The following is a 21,667-nucleotide window of genomic DNA, read 5'->3' as shown; positions in this document are numbered from 1 at the left end:
ACATATACAGTACCGTGCCTGATATTGTAGAAGGCAACATATTGGCGGCCAGAGCTTCACTGAGAGCGGCAACAACCTTTTTTAAGACTCTCCTGCTTTCAGTAGATGGAAGAGTGGAGGTTGCCAAGATGGTGGCACTACCCAATCTACTATATTATTTTAGCCAGCTACGGTAATAGTCACCAAAACTACCTATCCAAAACCAGACTCATTGCTTATTGATTTAATATGGTGGAAACGTATAAGAGTTGCACTAACTAAACTACAGCGCCCGTTGACATATTTTGAGAACTATAACTTAGAGGCGCAGATGCACTTGGTGGGTGCATGCTCACAGAGCAGAGATACCACAGAGCAACCCTGATACCCCACCACTGAAGTGGCTAGTACAATTGTTGTTGGAACCCCACCGCTAAGTGGCGGAAGAACAGGAACTACAGGCAGCTACCAAACATTGCTGGACCTGCTGTCTGCGAAAGACCAAAATGGGACCCCCTACTGACTGAATGTAGCACTACAATGCCTTTGCACCCTACCCCAGTGAATGCCTGGAGCAGGCTGGTTGCATGGGTCAAGTGAGACACTGTAGAAAGTGGCGAATTACACAAAGCAGGAGAGTTACTACCTTTTGAAGAGTTACGGGCCCACTTTGATTTACCAGTGGGGCGCTTCTTGCTTTATGGGGCGATAGTGGCAGCTATTAGGAGCAAATGGGCGAGGGGGGACAGGAGAACCTAAATTGCATCAGAGCTGTCATATCATTTGTACCACCACAGGAGACTGTAGCGCTATCTCCGCTCTCTATCAGGCACTCAGAACTGAAATTTATGCTCTTCCTACGGCACTTAAGGACAGGTGGGCGAATGATGCGGGAATACGCATTAGACGGAGACTGGGGAAAGATGTTGGAAAGAACACCAAAGGTATCTATGAATGCATGGTTTAATCTAATTAATTTTTACTTCATACACAGACCATACCTTACGCCAGGAAAGATCAATACATTTTTCCTGCATGCCCAACCCACATGTCCTAGATGCAGGGTTATCGGAGCAGAACTCCACATGGTCCGGGGCTGCTTTAACTTCACCACATATTGGAGGGAAGTTATTGCACTAGTCAATTATGTCACGGCCCTCATTATCTCAAGGAATCCATTGGTGTTTCTGCTGAGCATGTACCTGAGCTTTGCCAAACGCAAGATAACATCCAAATTTATAGAGCTAGCACTGATGCAATCTGAGACAAATCTCAATTAAATGGAAGTCAGCTGTAAATCCTACAGTGGAAATCTGAAGGAGGGAACTAATTAAATGGGCGTAATATTAACGTGTCAACCTCTGTAGAGAAACAAAGAAAGGCATGGAAGAGTTTACGTTTTAGACTACTAGGTGAAACTATTGGCATAGGCAACTGGGAGACACACCCAATTGGGCTATGGCATAAGATCTATAGGCTGTACCCACCTGTATCTCCCGGTGGAGGAATGATCAAGCCTGATTATTGTTTCCCTGTAATTGATCCACAGAACTAGTTGGATAATGGCAGAAGCCATACTTTGAATGGTTTAGTAGGAAAATGCCAATAAAGTTTGTTTACACAAAAACTACTATCTGTGAAACCTGGAAATAAATAAAATTAAAATAAATATAGCAAAACCTAAACTCTGGATACTCCATAATAAACCCTAACAAAGATCAAACCAATCAAAGAGTATCAAATAGACAACCAAATACTCCTGCACACAATGCAAATACTATAAGGGAATGCAACTAGTCCACCGCCTATACCGAGCAACCCAAGGTGTGAGACAGACCCTTCTTCCCCAAATCTCCTCTGGAGAGCAGTCCACATACTAAATATGGAGCCCCAATGTATGAGACCACCTTCTCCCACAGGCAGTCTAGTGAGCAGTTCACCTCTTATAAATGTAGAGACAAAAGATATAAGACTATTCTCAACCATACCCACTCTGGGGAGCAGTCCATCTCCTAAAGGCAGAGCTCTAATGTATGTGATCCTTCTCACCCATACCCACTCATGGAAGCAGGCCACCTCCAAAAGGTACAGCTCCAAGCTATAAGATCCTCCTTCTCCAGTCCTAATCTAGGGAGAGGTCAACCACATGAAGCTCTGTGGTATAGACACCTCTAAACATAATTTTTCGGGTGAGCAGTTTACTTCAAGAATAAAGAGCCTTAAGGTACAAGCCAATTTCCCCTAGACATTCCAGGGAGCTGATCACCTTGTAAATTTAGAGCACTAAGATATGAGACCTCTCACCCCTATACCTGCTCTGGGAATCAGTTTGCCTCCTAAATGTAGAGCTCCAAGGTCACACGCCAAAGGAGTTTGGGTGGCTCGACAATTAGTCTCTTGATGGAGGTAAAAGCCCTTGTGTTCTTTCATGGCTAAATGAGTCAATAGCTCAACAAAGGTTAACTCACATTTGAACTATCATCATAGATTTACTTGTGCAGGGTTTTGTTATCAAGGGCTTGTGACACCTACAGAGAATTCAAAACTATGTGGCTAGGTTTGTGGCAGGCATCAGCCTCCGTAACCAGATTAGTCCAACCTCACAGAGACTCCATTCACCCGTGTTTGCCGATCACATCAAATTTTGAGAACTGACTTTTACATCCACATCTATTTTATTGGCCCAGGTTCATTGCAACTTTAGGCTCTACTTTCTTAACAGAATGCTAAGATTATTGTGCAAAATGCAGATAGAGGTTCTAAAGACTCACCAGTCCTATTTGGAGATCATCTGTTATTGGTAGTTAAATGGAGCAATGATCAGCCACTTGAGCATTGTATTTTGAGCCGTATTTCAAAGGTAGTTTGAAAATTCACCTCTCTAGACCCCAAAATAATCTTCTCAGTTCATTGTCTATTGTGGCTCGGGTGCCTAGATACCTTCGGGATGTGGTGCTGATAAACATTGGTGCCTTGACTTGACGATTCTCATGGCGTTGTGTTGCTGTTATCCTGGTGACAATGAAAAGAGATTAGCAAAATCTCAAAGTGAGCAGACATGGTTATCGACTGATGATGCTGGCTACAAGGTCACCATCTACAGCGAATGTCTACCACAGGCATGGTCTTCTCAATGTGGTCACAAAGCACAAACCTCTTTAGCAGTTGCAAATGGCAGGCTTGGTCAAATAAGACTCAACAAATCACAAGGGTCTCAGATGGTGTTGACCAGAGGTCATAGTGAAAGATCACATCCTTGGGTTGATTTGGTCTGAATCGTCATTAAATAGTTTTTCTGAGCCTGAACCTCCCCTTACAATTGTTACAGAATACAAAAATCGCTGTTCTCATTAGTAAATTCTGCTGGTTGCCGTGTTCCTAAACAGAGCACCACATTTGGCATGTGGATAACACGGTCTCTCACATTCTTCATATATGAGGTAGGCGCTGTGTTTAGAGAAGCCAAAGTTTTAGCTTAAAAGAGGTCTTCTTTGTAGATCTCAATAGTTCTTCTGTTCTAGTTTATGAAACAAGCTTTTGGTGTATTTGCACTGGGGACCCCAGAACAAGCAGGAATGTCCCCACAGCAGGCAGAGGACCCCACAATCCATGGAGGTGAATTGGTAAGTAGGCTTTCCCAGTCTGGAAGGCATGTCCACTTCACCAGGAAAAACAGCTCTTGTTTGGTCCATGTAGACAGAATATTCTTGGTACTCCACAGCCTCTACCACGTTCAGTAACTATACACACTTTTATAAGGAAGGGTGGCAAGGATATTTGCACAGTTTTCAAGCCATAAGTACACCAACCATGATTTTTTCACAAGGTTGGCTTCCATTCCCCTTTGTTACAATGTCACCTGATACAGATCTTTGGATCCTTGGATGGGGCTCCCAAGGTCTCACATCACACATCTGAATAAACAACTCCACAGACCACTTCTCCCAGTATCCCTGCTGCTCCCATCACCTGCTGCATTAAAGGGAAAATCATGTCAGAACAGGGTAAGGGGTGTATGAACTGTGCTTCGAGCCTGTGGTATGCTGTGCTCCTATGCTTCACGTTTTCCATGGAGACCCATTAACAGAGGCGTAGTAGAGATCCAGGTAAGAATGTGTCTGAAAAGGAGGCCCAGGTAGGATCATGTCTGCAGGAGAGGCCAGTCACTATTATATCAGCAATGGAATGCCAGTTAAGAATGGGTTTATTATTGGCTGCTTGATTGGGTTCATCTGCAAAGGAGCCAAAGATATAATCTCGTCTAAGGTAGTGGTGGAGGCCTAGTTATGATAATGGTTCCATTGGAGGCTCATTTATGATCTTATCTCTTGTGGAGGCCCAGGTCGGATTATGCCTCCAAGGAACGCAGCTTAACATATATCTGAAGGGAAGGGCCAGTTTGAAACATCCCTCTAGTGAAGGCTCCTATAGGTTTAATAATGGAGCCGCAGTGGGATTACGTCTGCATAAGAGGCCCAGTTAGGCTTGTGTCTGCATTGTTGGCCCAGGGAAGGGACATCTATCTAGTGAAGGCCCAGTTAGGAGTGAGTCATCCATGGAGGCCCAATGAGAACTACATCTGCAGCAAAGGGCCAAATAGAATTGTGTTTGCAGTGGAAGCCCAGATTGGATTGAATCTGCAATGGAGGCCCAGAAAGGATTATGAGTGCCCTTTATGTCCAGTGGAGGCACTGAAGCTGAGGCAGGGTTTAGATGAAGTCTCACGTGAAACCTAGAAAGTATTGCGTCTTCAATGGAGGTTATTTAAGTCATTCTCTGTAGGTGAGGCCCAGGTTAGATGAATTCTGCATTTGAGGTACAGATAAGAGTGTCTACAATAGAGCTCCAGATATAAAAGGTTATGGCCCTCCTTTCTACTGGGATTACCAGGACAATCCCTCTATTGTTTCAGTGACTGGAGGAGCACTGCGGCAACTTATCCTTGCTATTCACCCCTTTCAAGGCTAACGCTGTTCTTGCAGCAGTAGAGTCTATGGGCCTGATTACAACTTTGGAGGAGGTGTTAATCCGTCCCAAAAGTGACGGTAAAGTGACGGATAAACCACCAGCCGTATTACGAGTCCATTATATCCTATGGAACTCGTAACACGGCTGGTGGTATATCCGTTACTTTACCGTCACTTTTGGGACGAATATACACCTCCTCCAAAGTTGTAATCAGGCCCTATGACTTTACTACGGTACCTTATTCATGCTCCTTCTCGTGGCCTGAGGGTCTTACTGTTTTTAACAGCCTTTATATATCATTTCCTCCTTTGTCCACAGCACTATTCCCTCCTTAACTGGTGTCCCTCAAAATTCTATCATTGGCCCACTCTTCTTCAAAACTAACTCCAGACTTAGACCTCAGCTCCTCCCTCAACTTCAACAGCTATAAATAAGGTAATGACACACAAAACACTTTAGATCTGGTAAATCCATCAATGTATAAGTCTCCCCAACCAGAAAGCTTTTAGCTGTATGGCTGCAAAAAACATTTTGTTGGCTATAACAAGAAGTTATAGTGTGCTTACGACCCGCCCACTGTTTTGATTGGTTGGCTTTATTGTCACTCATATTACCTTACCTTTCAGTCAACGGCTTTCCTTCCTATTTTTGTGTTTGTTCCCTCATAGAACATAACCTCTTTACCATCCTTTTAACTGGCTGACTTGTAACCTTCCACTGCTCACTTTTAGGGAACTTCTTTTTACTTGTTCATTAAACACTCCACAAGACTACATGTGTTTTCCATGCCTCTTCCTTGAGTGCTTTGCCTCCACCAAATACCCACCCTGCAAACTGTGTTGTTCTGAACCTCATGCTGCTTTCTCTTGTGTGTTGTTTCCCCATGTCAACCTCTCCTCCATGCTCAATATATATCTCTCTCTTTCGTGTGAAACTTTTCTCCTTCTTCATCCCTAAACCTGGCTTTATTTTTAACATTTCATCCCACCCCTAAGTCCACTCTGTTTTGCTTTCCCCTACCGGCTCCTCCATGTGCGTGCCCAACCTTTGTGGGGTGTTGTAGTATTTTGTGTTTGTCGAGGGCATAGCAGCTTCCACATGCTGCCAGGCCACTCCACTTGCTAAAATGCACTTTCCCAAAATGTACTTTTTTTTAACTAGGTGAAGTGGCATTTTCTATCTTGGACACATAAGTAAAAAAGGAAATAAAATGGCATGCCTCTCATACAGTATGTGTGCTCATGGGTGGTGACGCATGGGTGCACTCATTGAATGAAGTGGATACAAGTAGCACTGTGAGGCATACATGCCATGCAAGCACTGCTTCATGACACATTTTCTTTTTTTTTTTCTTGTTAATACTGCACAGCATCAGCAAACAGCATTTTTTTTTTTATCAATGCTGTACAGCTGCGCCAGAAGCATCCCTTGTGTAGTGCCTATCTCCTCCTTTAACCCCCACTGAGCTTTATTTGTATTACTTAATCTCACCCCTCGCCCATTCTATGTTGCTTCTCTCCACCTGCTCCTCCACTGCACAGCACATACCCCTTTTAGGGTGTTTTGCAGTTACAGAGCATCTATGCCAAACTTTAGATGAAGGCAGGCCTGCTGCTTTGATTCTGCTTGACCTAAGTGCTGCATTTTATATGGTGTCCCATAAATTTTGCTCCAGCGCTTACGGGACATTGGCATAGGCAGATCTGCACTGTCCTAGTTCACCTCTTTTCTCTCAGAGAGATCTTTCAGCTCATTTCCCCCCTTATAGTTCGCAATTGCGTACTCTGCACCACACCATTCCTCAGGGCTCCTCCTTGAGCCCGAACCTTGTTTAATATCTACATCCAACCTCTGGCCCAGGTTGTGAAATCCTTGGGGCTTGCGCTGGTGTCTTATGCAGGTGGCACCCAGCTTTTGCTCTCTTTTTCTGATAATCCCAAGCCAGATCTGTCCAATTTTCATAAGGGTATGCTTGCTGTCGCGGAGTGGATGGACGCCATTTGCCTACGATTGAACATGAGTAAACCTGAAATTATTGTATTAGGAAAAGACCCCCATTTCTGGGACGACCATTGGTCGCCATGCTCTCTTGGACCTCCCCCTCAACCCAAGCCTGCTGTCAAAAACCTTGGCGTATGGGCGGCCAGCACCCTAACTTTTGGAGTGCAGGCAAAAGCAGCAGCAGCCCTGCAGGCAAAATGCATTTTACTTGTGGTGCTGTTATTCTCTTACACTGTTTCTGTCTGTAATTGTCTTGAATCATATATTTTCTGAATAGCTATCCCGTTTATAGTCTACGCGGTTGCAATGCACTCTAAGCATAATGCCAGCCTATATTCATGGTTTCATTGTCCATATTTAATGCTGGTCAGTCCCAAGTTGAAAATCACTCTGGATGATTAGGAACTGCTGTCTTATATCTAGGATCTAACAAGTCAGTAATCTGTAGACTCCAGCAGCTTCAAACCGCTGCAGCCAGGCTGCTGTTTTCTCTGCCAAAATCCTGCCTGGCTTCTGGCTGCCTTCGCAAACTACGCTGGCTCCCTGTGAAGAGGCATCACTGAATGATGTGTATGTCAGTAGCACCATGGCGCATACACACAATGTGCAGCATTTGCAAGTGTTGTCAAAGCCAACAGGTTCCAAAGGCGAAACCTATTGGCTTTGCATCTGCTTGTTAACTCTAGTGTTATTGGCCAATGCCTCCAAGCAGAAGAGCACTGGGATGTAAAAAAACAACTCAATCTAAAATTGAGTTAATCACATGAAGGAAAAAGACCACCTATCACCCCTTCCACTATCCTACCACAAAAAATAATCATTGTGATTAATGCTTTCCCTTTGGGGCTTCACGAGGGGAAATATACCGGTAGCTGTACAGCAGGAATGAATAAAGTCTCTTTGTGGTGTTTACAGGTTGCCCATTGTATTGGTACATGCAAATTCCAGCACGTAATTTGTAAATAATTAATCTAACAATCTTCTCTGATTTACAAGCAAATACAGAAGAAAGGCATGTCGCTTTAAAAAATCACAACTTTTCTTAAGGTCGACAGAAAGCAGAGAGCATTACATGTTCAAGCGACCAGAAAATAGAGGTTTCCCTTGACACGGTGTTGGTTAGCACCTGTTCTTTTCCCTTGTACACACCCGGGCATGTTGTGAAACAGTTGCTGCTGCTTTGCTGAATTTCAGTCAGTGTTTTTCCTCACTCACCGCCATCCAGATCAAGAACAGAATTGCAGTCTCTCACTGCTACCACTTCTTCACAGCAGGTCGGGTGCTGCTGCGATGCACCCACAGCATATCAAACAACATGTTGGAGACACGCTCAATATTATTGTGTGCATTTCTTCGCGGTCCCCTGGCTATTTTTGATGGCGCACAGATTGGGAACCGTTGTCTTATATCTAGGATCTAACAAGTCAGTAATCTGTAGACTCCAGCAGGTTCAAAACGCTGCAGCCAGGCTGCTGTTTTCTCTGCCAAAATGCTGCCTGGCTTCTGGCCGCCTTCGCAAACTACGCTGGCTCCCTGTGAAGAAGCATGTACAGTTCATGACCTTGTGCACTCCCCATAAAATGTTATTTCCCAAGGGGCCTCCCATTCTATCTAGCTTGATATCCCCGAACCAACCCGCTCAGCCAACTTTAAGCTGGCCATTGTCCCATGTGTTAAGAGAGTAAGGGCCAGATGTAGCAAAGGTTTTTACCCATTATGTGTCTATGGGAAAAAGTGCTCGTACATATGGCTCTAAGGGCGGGTGGTCGCTCAGTTCGTGCAAAAGCTCAGGCTCTCTGGAATACTCCTCCCCTGGCTATCAAGAATGTCCAGAATCACTTGTCTTTTAGGCAAATTCTGAAGACCTGGCTCTTCTCTTCATGAACTCTCTGTTTGGACACTCTGTTCCCTGGCCACTACTGTAGCAGGTTTTGTTTTTTTGGGATTAGCGCTAGGTGGGGCAGCTACGTGTTCTATAAAACCTATAACATAACATTTTGATATTTCTTAGAGGGCCTGGCAGTTTCAATTTGTTGGCAGTTTCTCCACATGCGCTAATGTGCTTTAGAGCAATTCCATTTTTTTTTTCAGCACCAAGTGGGGCCCTCCATCTTGGACAGATAAATAAAAAAGTTATTTTTTAAAATAGTACCCACGTCATTCTTTAGACATGTTCATAAGGGGTAACACATGCACACACTCACTGAATGATGTGTATGTCAGTAGCATCATGGCTCATACACACTATGCACCCGTCATTACACACTTTTTCTTTTTTTCTTGTCAAAGATGTGCAGCATTTGCAAGTGTTGTCAAAGCCAACAGGTTCCAAAGGCAAAACCTATTGGCTTTGCATCTGCTTGTTAACTCAAGTGTTGTGGTTGGCCAATGCCTCCAAGCAGAAGAGCACTGAGATTAAACAAAAACAACTCAATCTAAAATTGAGATAATCACATGAAGGAAAAGGATCACCTATCATCCCTTCCACTATCCTACTACAAAAAATAACTCCATCTCCAATCCCCCTTAACACAAAAAAGGAATCGGAGAGCGTTCCAGACTTTCTAGCAGGAGCATATCAAGGTGCAATGCAATTTGTACATAAAATACTCCTTCACCACTGTTCCACTCAGTATCGAGTTATCAGGCCTCATTGACTTGGAACACCAATGAAGTACTTCATTTCAGAGCATATAGGGCCATATTTATACTTTTTAGCGCAGCATTTGCACCATTTTTTGACGCAAAAGCGGCACTAACTTACAAAACTGGGGCCCATATTTATACTTTTTTAGCGCCGCATTTTCGTCATTTTTTGACGCAAAAGTGGCGCAAACTTACAAAATATACTTGTATTTTGTAAGTTAGTGCCGCTTTTGCGTCAAAAAGCGGCGCTAAAAAAGTATTAATATGGGCCATAGTGTTTAGCAAATGTATATAAGATCGTACGTTTAAATGCGATATGTGACTCAATTGAAAAGAATTATCAGTCGAAGACCTGTCCCCCAACTACCTCCTCTTCCCCAATCCGCATATAAAAAGTCAAGCTTGTGCGCTTTACTGGTGGACTGAAATGTGGCTCAACTATTACGCTCCATCATTTTGAAAGATCACCAGCCTCCTCAATCAAAGTCCCAGCACATTTGCTGACACAATCAGAGAGAACCTTGAACAGTCAAGCCTTACCAGCTTCAGTGCTCTTGGTGAACTAAAGACATAACACAATCAGAGCACATTCATGTTCAGAACTATGATTCTTCAGAAGTCTGCTCCAAATCAGAACCATATCACTTTCAGTCAGCCTTAACTTTTAAACTGACAACACTAATGCCTTGATTGCAAGTCCCCCGAGGGGTAGGTGCTAATTATTCCACCTAATAAAATATGACTCGGAATTTATAGAATTCGATCAACTGTGCAGCTTTTGCGTTTTCAGTGATTGAAATGTTGATTTTGGTGCCTACTGCATCAAAATATGCATATGACCATACTAACTGTTCTCTTTTCCCGCTAAATACAGGTAGGTTTCTCCTGCCGAAATTTAATGGGTGATGTATGCAGCATTTATCGCACCCGGCAATTACCAGATGAGGTAAATGCTGTACAGTTCGAAATTCCAAACCCTTGTTGCGCAGGGTTCAAAATACTCTGGTCCGATCTTCGGATCCACGCCGTGTCGGATTTTAGTATTGTACCTAACAACCATATGTATGAGCCTTCAAGTCCTAGAATGCATAGCCCTCTTAAATTAAAACTCAGATCTGGCTGAAAGTCACCCGCCTTACAATGAGCCAGGATCCAAGCAGCAGCAGTTAATGTGCTACACCTTCCTGTCCAGACTTGCTAGCATTTTTCAAGCTGCAAATTATGAGCTCACAGCCTGAAACTCCCCACTACCAATCCCGAAGTAAAAGGTACTGTTCACAACAAAAAATAAAACTTAAAAGAAAGCAACTCTGCAAACTGTTAACTATCATACAAATTATAAGACCTCAAGTTTTAAACACCGAGCGCCTAGAAATATTTTTGAATAAGTGCTATAAAGTAGAAAATATGAAACTAGCGGCAATCAAAACATATGTGTATAATAAGTGCTGTTTTTGCAAATGACGTTTATAGTATATCCTGCTGCTAGGGCGCCACTGGTATGCATCACGAACAAGGAGGTGAGGTGCATCCTGGGAAAAATAAATTATGCAACTACAAGAACAAGGGTTCTGGCGCTGTTTCTTTGGATCCCATCATGGGCATTAACTCCTTCCTGCTCTCACCACCCCACTCTATCCACCCTGCGGCCCCGGCTCCACCCTCACTCCGCCCCTCGGTGCATGACGCCCTCCTCCCTGCTGCAGTGATTCTCTGCCCTCCACGCCAGGGCGCTTCCGATTGCTGCCTGGCAACATTTGGAGACTGCTGAGAGATTTGAAGCAGGATTTTTTTTTTACATAATAAAAGTACTACTACACTTGGAAAAGCAATAAACACCATGGCAGAGTTGGGAAGCTTGCCGTTTCCCTCCTGCATCTGTACTCCCTCCCGCAGAGGTCGGTGCCAGGCGGTGCCACTTCTCTGGGGTGGCAGAGAAGCAGTCTACGACCCCTCCCATTGAACCCTCTGCCCCTCCCCGGCTCCGGAGGGCCCGTCCCGGGGGGATAGCTTAGCCCCTGGACTCACCCACGTTCCGCGTACCCCTGGCTGGCTGGACTCTAGTCTCTGCAGAGGAGACAAGTTTTGCTGCCTCGGAATTTCCGTTTCCGGGTTTTGCTTCGTTCTGCAGCAAGGACGAAGAGCGCCGACCTCTTCAAAGCAGAGGGCCCCGGCTACACACCGGGGTAGTAAGCGCTACCACGGCACAGTGCTACACTCCAAACAGAAGCCTGTACTTCCAACCAGGAGGCACTGACTGCTACCACTAGGAGGCTCTTCTTCCAACCAGGAGGCTCTAGTTCCATCCAGGAGGCACTGACTGCTTCAACAAGGAGTCTGTACTTCCAACCAACAGGCAATGACTGCTTCAGCCAGGAGGCTCTACTTCCAACCAGGAGGCACTGGCTGCTACCACTAGGAGGCTCTTCTTCCAACCAGGAGGCTCTACTTCCATCCAGGAGGCACTGACTGCTACCACTAGGAGGCTCTTCTTCCAACCAGGAGGCTCTAGTTCCATCCAGGAGGCACTGACTGCTTCAACAAGGAGTCTGTACTTCCAACCAACAGGCAATGACTGCTTCAGCCAGGAGGCTCTACTTCCAACCAGGAGGCACTGGCTGCTACCACTAGGAGGCTCTTCTTCCAACCAGGAGGCTCTACTTCCATCCAGGAGGCACTGACTGCTACCACTAGGAGGCTCTTCTTCCAACCAGGAGGCTCTACTTCCATCCAGGAGGCACTGACTGCTACCACTAGGAGGCTCTTCTTCCAACCAGGAGGCTCTACTTCCATCCAGGAGGCACTGACTGCTACCACTAGGAGGCTCTTCTTTCAACCAGGAGGCTCTATCCAGCCAGGAGGCACGGACTGCTTCAGCCAGGAGGCACTGATTGCTCCATCTAGGCGGCTATACTTTAATCCAAGTCCCAGAGCCCTTCAAGTAGAGGGCACTGACTGCTCCAACCAGGGGGAATTAAAATGCTTCAGCCAGGAAGCACCGGCTACTCCAAGCAGGAGGCACTACTTCCACGTAGAGGCACTGACTGGTCCACCCAGAAGGCACTGAGTGCTCCACACCTCAGGCACTCACTGCTCCACCAATCGGGCACTGTGTGCTCCAATCAGGGTGCTCTGTCTGCTCCAGGAGGAGGCACTGATTGTTCCAACCAGGGGCCACTATCTCAGAGACACCGAACTGCAGATTTCTCACCTTAGAACATTCTCACAGCGTCACACTGGATTCGGAGAAGTACCTCTGTGAGCTGGTGGGTAACTTCAGTCAGATCTGCATCGCAAGTGACGTCAGAAGTTTTTTTTTTTCTCATTACTGTTTCCTCACCAAAAACACAAGCCACTTTAAACCAATGCACGTGTGTTAAAATGCATAATATAGCGGATCTTTTAGGGAAGAGCCCAGGTTGCAAAGCAGCTAGGATTGGAGGGTTGGTGAGGAATCTGCAGTTAGACAGAGCCTCTACCAGATATGGCCACTACAGAAGGTATGCAACTTGTTCATCTGACAGAGACTTCACCGCAGATTCCTCACCTTAGAATAGATAACCCAGCAAAACTTCCCTGGAGGAGAGTCTTCAGCCTGGCTAGACCAAAAATTCTTGGAGGACCGAACTGGCAAAATGTCATGCCGAACCTGGCTATCAAGGTAGTAGTGTTTGGTAAACGTGTACAGAGACACTAACGCAGTAGTGGTAGCTTTGGTCGTGTTGGAATGGGCACGAAGCCCTTCAGGTGGATGTGTTTTTTTACAAGCGCATGGCAGGTTTTGATACAAAACACAGTTCATCTGGAGATGGTGTGCTTTTGGACAGCCTTACCCTTCTTTGCTCTGGAAAACCCAATAAAGAGCTTATTGTCCACCTGATGATCTTTGGTGCAATCAATGTAAAAAGACAGATATTTTTAGGGTCTATGTTCTAAGGTGAGAAATCTGCAACTGGATAGTGTCTCTACCATATAATGTGTTACTCAAGGTAAGTGACTTGTTTGTCTGCTGCAACCAAGGGCCACTGACCGCTCCAACTAGGAGACATTGACTGCTGCAACCAGGGGCCACTAACTGATCCAAACAGGGGGAGCTGTCTGCTCCAGCCTGAGGCACTGACTGCTCCAACCAAAGGGCCCTAACTGCTCCAATCAGGGGCACCGCTACTCCAACTACGAGGCTGTACTCCAACCAGGAGGCACTGACTGCTCAGGAGTGCACTGACTGCTCCAACAAGGGGGAACAGACTGCTCCGTTTATGGAGCCACTGACTGCTCTGACCAGGAGGACAGTGATTGCTCCAACATCAGGGGGTTGGGCGGGGTTGACTACTCCCACCACGGGGCACCAGCTACCACAAGCAGGAGGCACTACATCCACTCAGAGACATTGACTGCTCCAACCAGGAGGCTTTACTTCTAACCAAGGGCACTGTATGCTCCAACTAGGATACAATGGCTGTCACAATGAGGGGGGACTGTCCTGGTTGGTTGTCTGTTCCAACCAGGGAGTCACTAACTACAGTAATTGGCGGGGCAGTGACTGCTCCAACTACAGGACAGTGACTGCTCCATCCAGGGGGGTCAAGGAGCGGTGACTATGCCAACCAGGGGTCACTGTCTGTTCCAAACAGGGGATGCTGACTACAACAGGTAGACACTGTTTTGGAGTGTTAGACTTGTGCTTCGCAGCTGGTTCAACCCAGGACTGACCCCTCCTGTTCTCCGAATTTAGTTTTCGTTGGCATTAGGACTCTGCACTTTAGCATGGCTAGCCGGTGCTAACTTGTATGTGCTTTCTCCTTAAAACATGGTAAGATTGGCCTAGATCTGATTGGCCCATTTAATCTACTTATATGTCCTTCATATATGGCACTGTATGTACTCAGGGACGTAAAATAAATTCTTCTAGTGAACTTGCAGCACTCGTTATACCACTCACTAAATTGGCACTTTGAAACATGTCTCCGGCCTGCCATTGCGTTTTGTAGTGCAGTTTTACACTGCCAATTCGACCTAGCAAAATACACCTGTTGCCAGGCCTAACATTTCTTTTTAATATATATTTCACCCCTAAAGTAAGCCCTAAATAGTCCATAGGATGCATTGCATTTAAAAGGTGGGGCACGTGATTTTAAATTTTACATGTCCTGGTAGTGAAAAACTCCTAACTTTGATTTTCACTGCTATGATGCCTACCTCTCCTGTAGGAATACATTGGGTTCCCTTCTTACATTTAATATTTGTTAACATTTGATTGGGAACAGGTAGAAAAGTCATAGGCAATCTCAAATGAATTGTAATTTAAAATCCTCTTTAATGGTAAGGTTCTATTTTAAGTCACAATTCTGAAAATGCCACATTTAGGTAGTTGGCATTTTCTTGCCCTAACCATTTGATGAGTTTAGCCTGTGTCCTGGTCACATGACAGTGAATACTAAAGGAGTTTACTGAAGAGTGGCTCAAGGGGTCCATTATTTATACCTGGCGCCATCCTTTGAAGTTGGAGAACTTCTAGACTACCCCCACATCTGATTCCGGAAATTTATGTCCTTCCCCTGCCCTGTCTCCAAGTGGTCTAGGGTGAATAAAGGCTGGTGTCAAGTTCCTCCGATAGTGTTCTGAAAGCAGTTCTTAGAAATGTAATTGGGGTAGGAAACAGTTCTACCCCAACCATCCTTGCAGGATGGTTCATCGTGCCAACATCTTGTCCCTCTTTGTCTCCCTGTCCATTCTCTGACAAGTTTACGCTGTCTTGGAGAAGGTTGCCATAAAGAGGGTACTGGCATCAGAGGTCGGGAATGTCTGGCATACCTGCTAATTTCTGGTGGCAGAGAAGGAAGGAAGACTTCATCCTATTCTAGACTTCCCCCCCTAAACTTTTTCCTTAAAACGGACTAGCTCAAGAAGCTCACTGTGGCCCAACCTCTATATGCCCTGGGTCCAGGTGACTGGTTAGTGGCCATGGAGTTTCAGGATTTGAGCATGGGCTTCTGCTAGGGGTGGTTGGGGCCTAGGTGCACTGCCCTTATTACCCTTCCTGCCTATGGTGGACTCTTGACAGCCCAAATTCCCGCCTGAGCTAGAGGGTAGTGACGGAGCTGTGGGCTGTGTACCATGTGTGGAGAAAGGGACAGATAGGGGGCTATTCATTTTCGCACCATCTGGTATGGAAAGAACCATAGGGGCTAAGAAAGTTTACAGACAGGCCTGCTGGCTAGCCCTAGGGGCGGTGTTGAAGGCCAGGGAAATATGAAACTGTTCTAGCACAAAACCCGTAAGCCTTTGTTCAATCGCCTGCAGTCAGTCAAGAATAGGGGGAGAGTTCAGCAGGAAGTACGTTTTTACACTCTGAGATATAATCCTCCTTTAAGTGGAGCAATCCAAAAGGGAACAGTGGCTGACCCATCGACTTCAGAAGGGCTTTTAGAATGCTTTGAGGTGGTCTTGGAACTTAGAATAGAACAGGGTTCCCCCTTGTTAATAGATCTCTACTGGGGACTCCGAGCCTGCCGCCTAGGCTGCTTAGCAGCCGCCGATAGATGAGGACCATCCTCAGGGGACACCTCAATAACACAAGAGGCTTGAGGTAAATTAGAGATGGAAGATCCGGAGGTGCACCCAGATTATCAGCTGTAGACATATTACAGTTGGAAGGAAAAGATTAACTCACATCTGGCACCAAAACACGTGACCTTCCTTACCTTCAGGAAACTTCTCAAGACCTGGCTGTTCGAGCAGTAGCAGCACCCCCCCTTCTCCCCTCTCTCCTCCTCACGGGTGAGTAATGCGCTTTACAAATTCCTGATTGATTGATTGAGCGTCCAGAGCCCAAGGACAACCTCCACTCAGTAAGTTCTTTTTCTGTGCAGATCGCTCCCATCACTCTCTGCAACACCCTGTCAATAGATGTGGTCTTAGGAGAGAGAAGGCTTAGAGAAGCACTCCCCGTGGCTTTCCTTTTGCCTCTCATATATATTGTCAAAAGCAGGAAGAATGTTGTAAGACTCAATTAAAAACCAGGAGTATGACAGTCGTTCAAAGCCCAACATGACTCCAAATGGTGCAAAGAAAAAAAGTGCATAAGTCAGTGAATGGTCCAGCGCTGAAGAGCCAAAAAGCTACAAATAACAAGGGGGAGTTCAAACATCTGTACGTACAAAGGCAAAAAAGGGATAAAACAATGCAACAAAAGGGCTGTGTCCCCAGTAAGAATATCCCCAATAGGAATGTTGATGGAAATGTCAGGTGATAGCAATAGCACTAATGATGGGCCCAGCAGAACCAGAAAACCAGCACAACAGCAACCACTGACCTAAACCACTATCCACTTACCTCCTCCCCCTGGTCTTGCTGCTACTGCTTCCACCCACACAAGCCAGAACCGAAGAGGATGGCAGATGATGGCAAAAGAAGGCAGAAGAGAGCAAGGACATGGCAAGTCTGATGATGATCCACTGTTGGACCACTCACTCACTTGATGGAATTTGCTAGATTGGGCCCAGCTGTGAGTTCAGTTATCTGCCCCATATGTAACTGTGGTCCTAAATCCCTGTGACCCCCTATTGGGCTACGAGCCCCCATTTGCAACTGGACTCTTCTGACCTCCTGGTCAGCGTCTGTTGCCCTCCTCTGTGCAGATCCACCTGTTGCTTCTGCCTCGAGCGAACAGAGAGCCTGTCTGACTCTCTGTTCGAGGCCCCCCTCCACCCACAGGCTCCCACCTGTGCCTCATCCCTGGTGGCCATCTATATGTAAGTATTTGTGTCTATTTTTACTCCTGCGTTTACTTCTGTTTGTTATTTCTGTGTATTTTTCTGTCTTTTTATTCCATTTGATATCTCTTTCCTTCTTGTCTCATTCTCTTCCCCCTTCACTCCGTGTTTCCCCTGAGGCCAACCTCCCTGCAAAGCACTTTTCCTAACCTTCCATCTGACTGGACTCCTGCCTCCCTCCCCTTCTTAATAGTGGACGCTGCACAGCCACGCTCTCAATCAATCAGTCAGTTTTTGTAGAGCGTGGCTACTTACCTGTGAGGGTCTCAAGGTGCTGGGGGGTGTGGAAGGGCCTCATCCAAAGAGCCACGTCTTGAGGTTCTTCCTGAAGATGGTAAGCAACAGGCTTTGTCTGAGATGCAGGGGAAGGTTGTTCCAGCTCTTTGCTGCAATGTAGGTGAAGGATCGTCCTCCGGTGGTGGTTTGCGGATGCGAGGGATGGTGGCCAGGTCCATCTGGGCAGACCAGAGGGAACTGGCGGGGGGTGGAAGGAGACGTGGTGGTTCAGGTAGGCTGGTCCTCCGTTGTTTATGGCCTTGTACGTGTGGGTGAGTAGCTTGAAGGTAATTTGTTTCTTGACCGGGAGCCAGTGGAGGGTCCTCAGTTGTTTGGAGATGTGTTCTTGGCATGGGAGGTCCGGAATGAGTTTGGCAGCGGCGGCATTCTGGATGAGTTGTAGTTTTTTTATGTTTCTAGTCGGGGTGCCGGCTTACAGGGCATTGCTTGTGACTAAGGCGTGGGTGACTGTCCTGCGACAGTCTGCTGGGATCCATCTGAAGATCTTCCAAAGTTTGCGGAGTGTGTGCCAGCAGGAGGTGGCGACTGAGTTTACCTGGCGGGTCATGGATAGGGAGGAGTAGAGGATGAATACTAGGTTGTGGGCATGCTCAGTCGGTGCAAGGGGGCGCTGAGGGATGTGAGCCACTAGGAGTTGTCCCAAGCTGAGGTTGTGTTTCTGAAGATGATGGGCTCAGTCTTGTCTGAGTTGAGCTTGAGGCAGCTTTCTCTCATCCAGGTGGCAACCACTTTCATTCCTGAGTGGAAATTCCTTTTGGCCGTGTCCGGGTCTTCGGTGAGGGAAATGATGAGTTGTATGTCAACGGCATATGACACAATGTTCTTGCCGTGGCTTCTGACAATGGCTGCGAGAGGGGACATGTATACGTGGAACAGTGTGTGACTTAGTGAGGATTCTTGGAAGACTCCACAGTTGACTCCTGTGGGTCTGGATGTATAGGGCGGGAGTCTGACACTCTGCGTCCTTCCGGAGAGGAAGGAGTGGATCCATTCCAGGGCTCTTCCGCAAATTCCTCTGTCGTGGAGTCTGGTGAGTAGAGTGCTGTGGGAGACTGTGTCGAAGGCTGCTGAGAGAATGAGGATTATGAGGACTGCGGTGTGGCCGCGGTCAAGGAGTATTGGGATGTCGTTGGTGGCTGCCAGGAGGGCTGTCTCAGTGCTGTGGTTGCTGCGGAAGACGGATTGGGAGCTGTCCAGGGATTTGTTGTCCTCGATGAAATGCTGTAGTTGTTCGTTCATTGCTTTCTCCAGTACTTTGGCGGGGTAGGGTAGCAGCGAGATGGACTGGAAATTCTTTACTTCTGATGGGTCGGCCGAAGGTTTCTTGAGGAGAAGGAGTAGTTCGGCATGTTTCTAGTCCTCAGGGAAGGTGCCAGTGTTGATGGAGCAGTTGATTGTGTTCCAGAGCTCGGGGGAGATGGATGCGCTGGCTCTGAAGTATATGTGATGTGGGCAGAGGTCCGTGGGGGCTCAGTAGTGGGTGCTGTTCATGATGCTGACTGTTTCCTTTGTGGTGAGCATGGACCAGCTGTAGATAGTTAGGGTGGAGTATTTCAGCATGGTTCCAGTCCTCAGGGAAGGTGCCAGTGTTGATGGAGGAGTTGATTGTGTTCCAGAGCTCGGGGGAGATGGATGCGCTGGCACTGAAGTATATGTGGTGTGGGCAGAGGTCCATGGGGGCTCAGTAGTGGGTGCTGTTCATGATGCTGACTGTTTCCTCCGTGGTGAGCGTGGATCAGCTGTGGATAGTCAGGGTGGATTCTTGGGGGTGGGGTAGGTCAGTCACAGGTTCGGGTTCCAGGATTTCCCGCGAGGAAGCTGTCGTACATGTCCTGCATCTTGCGGTGGAAAAAGGTGGCCAGTTTGTCGCAGCGGTCCTGTGACTGGGGGATGCTGGTGGGCTCGGAGGGGGGATCTGTGAAGTCATTGATGACTGAGAAGAGTTCCTTAGAGTTGTGTGTGGAGGAGTTGATGCACTCCCAGAGTGCGTCCTTCCTTGTGTTCTTGATTTTTCAGAGGTGGGTGGCGGTTGCGGCTTTGAAGGAGGCAAGGTCTTCCCTGGTTTAGCTGTTTCTCCATTTTTTCTCTAAACGTCTGCAGGTACGCTTTGATTCGTGGAGTTCGTGGTGAACCAGCTGCTTAGGTTCGCGTTTGGCCGATGTCAGCCAGAGAGGGGCTAGAGTGTCGATGCATTCGGTGATCTGTGCGTTGAGATCACGCCCTGCTGTGTTGGTGTCATCGGAGGGAGGGATTTAGCAAGAGATGAGGTGAGTTGCTCATCGCTGATTTCGCTGCAGGTGCACCAAAGGCAAGCCCGTCTGTGTCTGGACCGCGCCCAGCGCCATGGACCCTCCATCCTCCATCCGCCAGTTCAACTCCAACACACTACGCGCCCTCAATCCAGGAAGGTCCTCAGCCTGCCACCTAGCCGACCCGAGGAAAACTCGTGGACCTTTTTTGTGCTGCGCATGCTCCTGCACCCTCCAAGGACCACCACACGATCTGTACTAAACACGGACAACCACCTCCAGTGCATACTCCTCAACACACACTCTCTCGTCAAGCACCCAGTAGAAATCTGGGACCTCCTCGACTGGACCTCCCTGGAAGTCGCCTTCTTCACAGAGACATGGATCACCCCCACCTCTGCCCCAGACATCGCCACGGCCATACCGGACAACTACGAAATCATCCACAAGGACAGAGCCAACCGGCCTGGGGGAGGCATTGCAATAGTATACAAGAATACCCTCCTCCTACAACCACCAATGAATCACAGTCTCAGCAAACCTATGAACACCTACACTTCCAGATTCAGACCAACTCCAACTCCTCCCTCCGTGGCTCACTCATCTACAGGCCGCCTGGACCCCGACCTCAATTCTGCGAAGACATCACTGACTTCGTCGCCCCTCAAGCTCTCACCTCCTCCAACTACATGCTACTCAGCGACCTCAGCTTCCACCTTGATACACATCATGACTCCAACACCACAAACCTCTTGGACAACCTCGCAACACTCTGCCTCAAACAACTTGTCAACGTCCCCACCCACAGAGCCGGACACATCCTCGACCCTGTCTTTTCAACAGGGAACAACATCACCATCTCTCACACCTCCGAACATGATTGGACCGACCACAAGTGCATCCACTTTACTTTCACGAACAACACTGCATGCCATTATGTCCCCCACCCCCTCTGCAGACGCTGTGGCAAAGTTACAGAAGCACAACTCACCAACGCTCTCAGCCACTCCCCCCAACCGGATGACGCGGACACGAATGAAGCCGCACGCAATCTACACCACTGGTTAGCAGAATGTACCAACAACATAGCCCCTCTAGGGAAACCAGCAGGAAACTGACACAGCGAAACACCTAAATGGTTTCGCTGAGACCTAGAAGAGTCGAAACGCTCCTACAGATGACTGGAACAGAAATGGAGGAACAGCATAGCCTACAAGAACGCAGTCACTACACACCACCAGAACATCCAAGCCACCTAAAAGAACTCTTTAGCACCAGAGCTCACAACAGCAAAGAGCTCTTCACCATCATCAAAGAGTTCATGAACCCCGTGACAGACACCTCATTCATCCCTTCTTCCCAAGACCTATTCGACGACCTTGCCGTCCTTTTCCACCGAACAATCCAGGACATTTACAAAGGCTTAAAGAACCAAAAACCACCCGCACCACCTACAAGCACTGCCACGGACCCAGCACCACACCAAATCCTGAACTTCTGGTACTCCATCACCAAAGAGGACACCCAGAGACTCATGAACTACATCCACTCGGAAGAACCCTCGGACCCTTGCCCTCATCACATCTTCAACATGGCCAGTACAGCAAGAGCACCTGGGCTCTGCCGAACTGTCAGCCGATCCTTCGAGACCGCCACCTTCCCATCAGACTGGAGCACGACGAGATCAACCCACTACTCATGAAACCCATCCCCAACCCATGGGAGCTGAAAAACTACAGATCCATCCCTCTT

The 21,667-nt window shown here is 47.2% G+C and overlaps 1 protein-coding gene across 3 annotated transcripts in view; it reads right to left on the bottom strand.

Annotated features, from left to right (window-relative positions):
* Positions 1-11,915, bottom strand: part of AKR1A1 (aldo-keto reductase family 1 member A1) — a 206,332-nt gene extending 194,417 nt beyond the window's left edge. For 2 of the 3 annotated variants that reach the window (XM_069232844.1, XM_069232845.1), the window contains exon 1: positions 11,623-11,740. The gene's annotated coding sequence lies outside the window, so the exon portion shown is untranslated. Of the gene's footprint in view, positions 1-11,622; positions 11,747-11,797 lie in introns of those variants that run through there. The other variant, XM_069232846.1, reaches the window with a different exon arrangement.
* Between the last annotated feature and the right edge of the window lie 9,752 nt (positions 11,916-21,667).

This window comes from Pleurodeles waltl, chromosome 4_2 (assembly GCF_031143425.1).
Source record: "Pleurodeles waltl isolate 20211129_DDA chromosome 4_2, aPleWal1.hap1.20221129, whole genome shotgun sequence".
Classification (NCBI taxonomy): Eukaryota; Metazoa; Chordata; class Amphibia; order Caudata; family Salamandridae; genus Pleurodeles; species Pleurodeles waltl.
The sequence above is the reverse complement of the archived record's forward strand: the minus strand, read 5'-3'. Positions and strand labels throughout refer to the sequence as shown.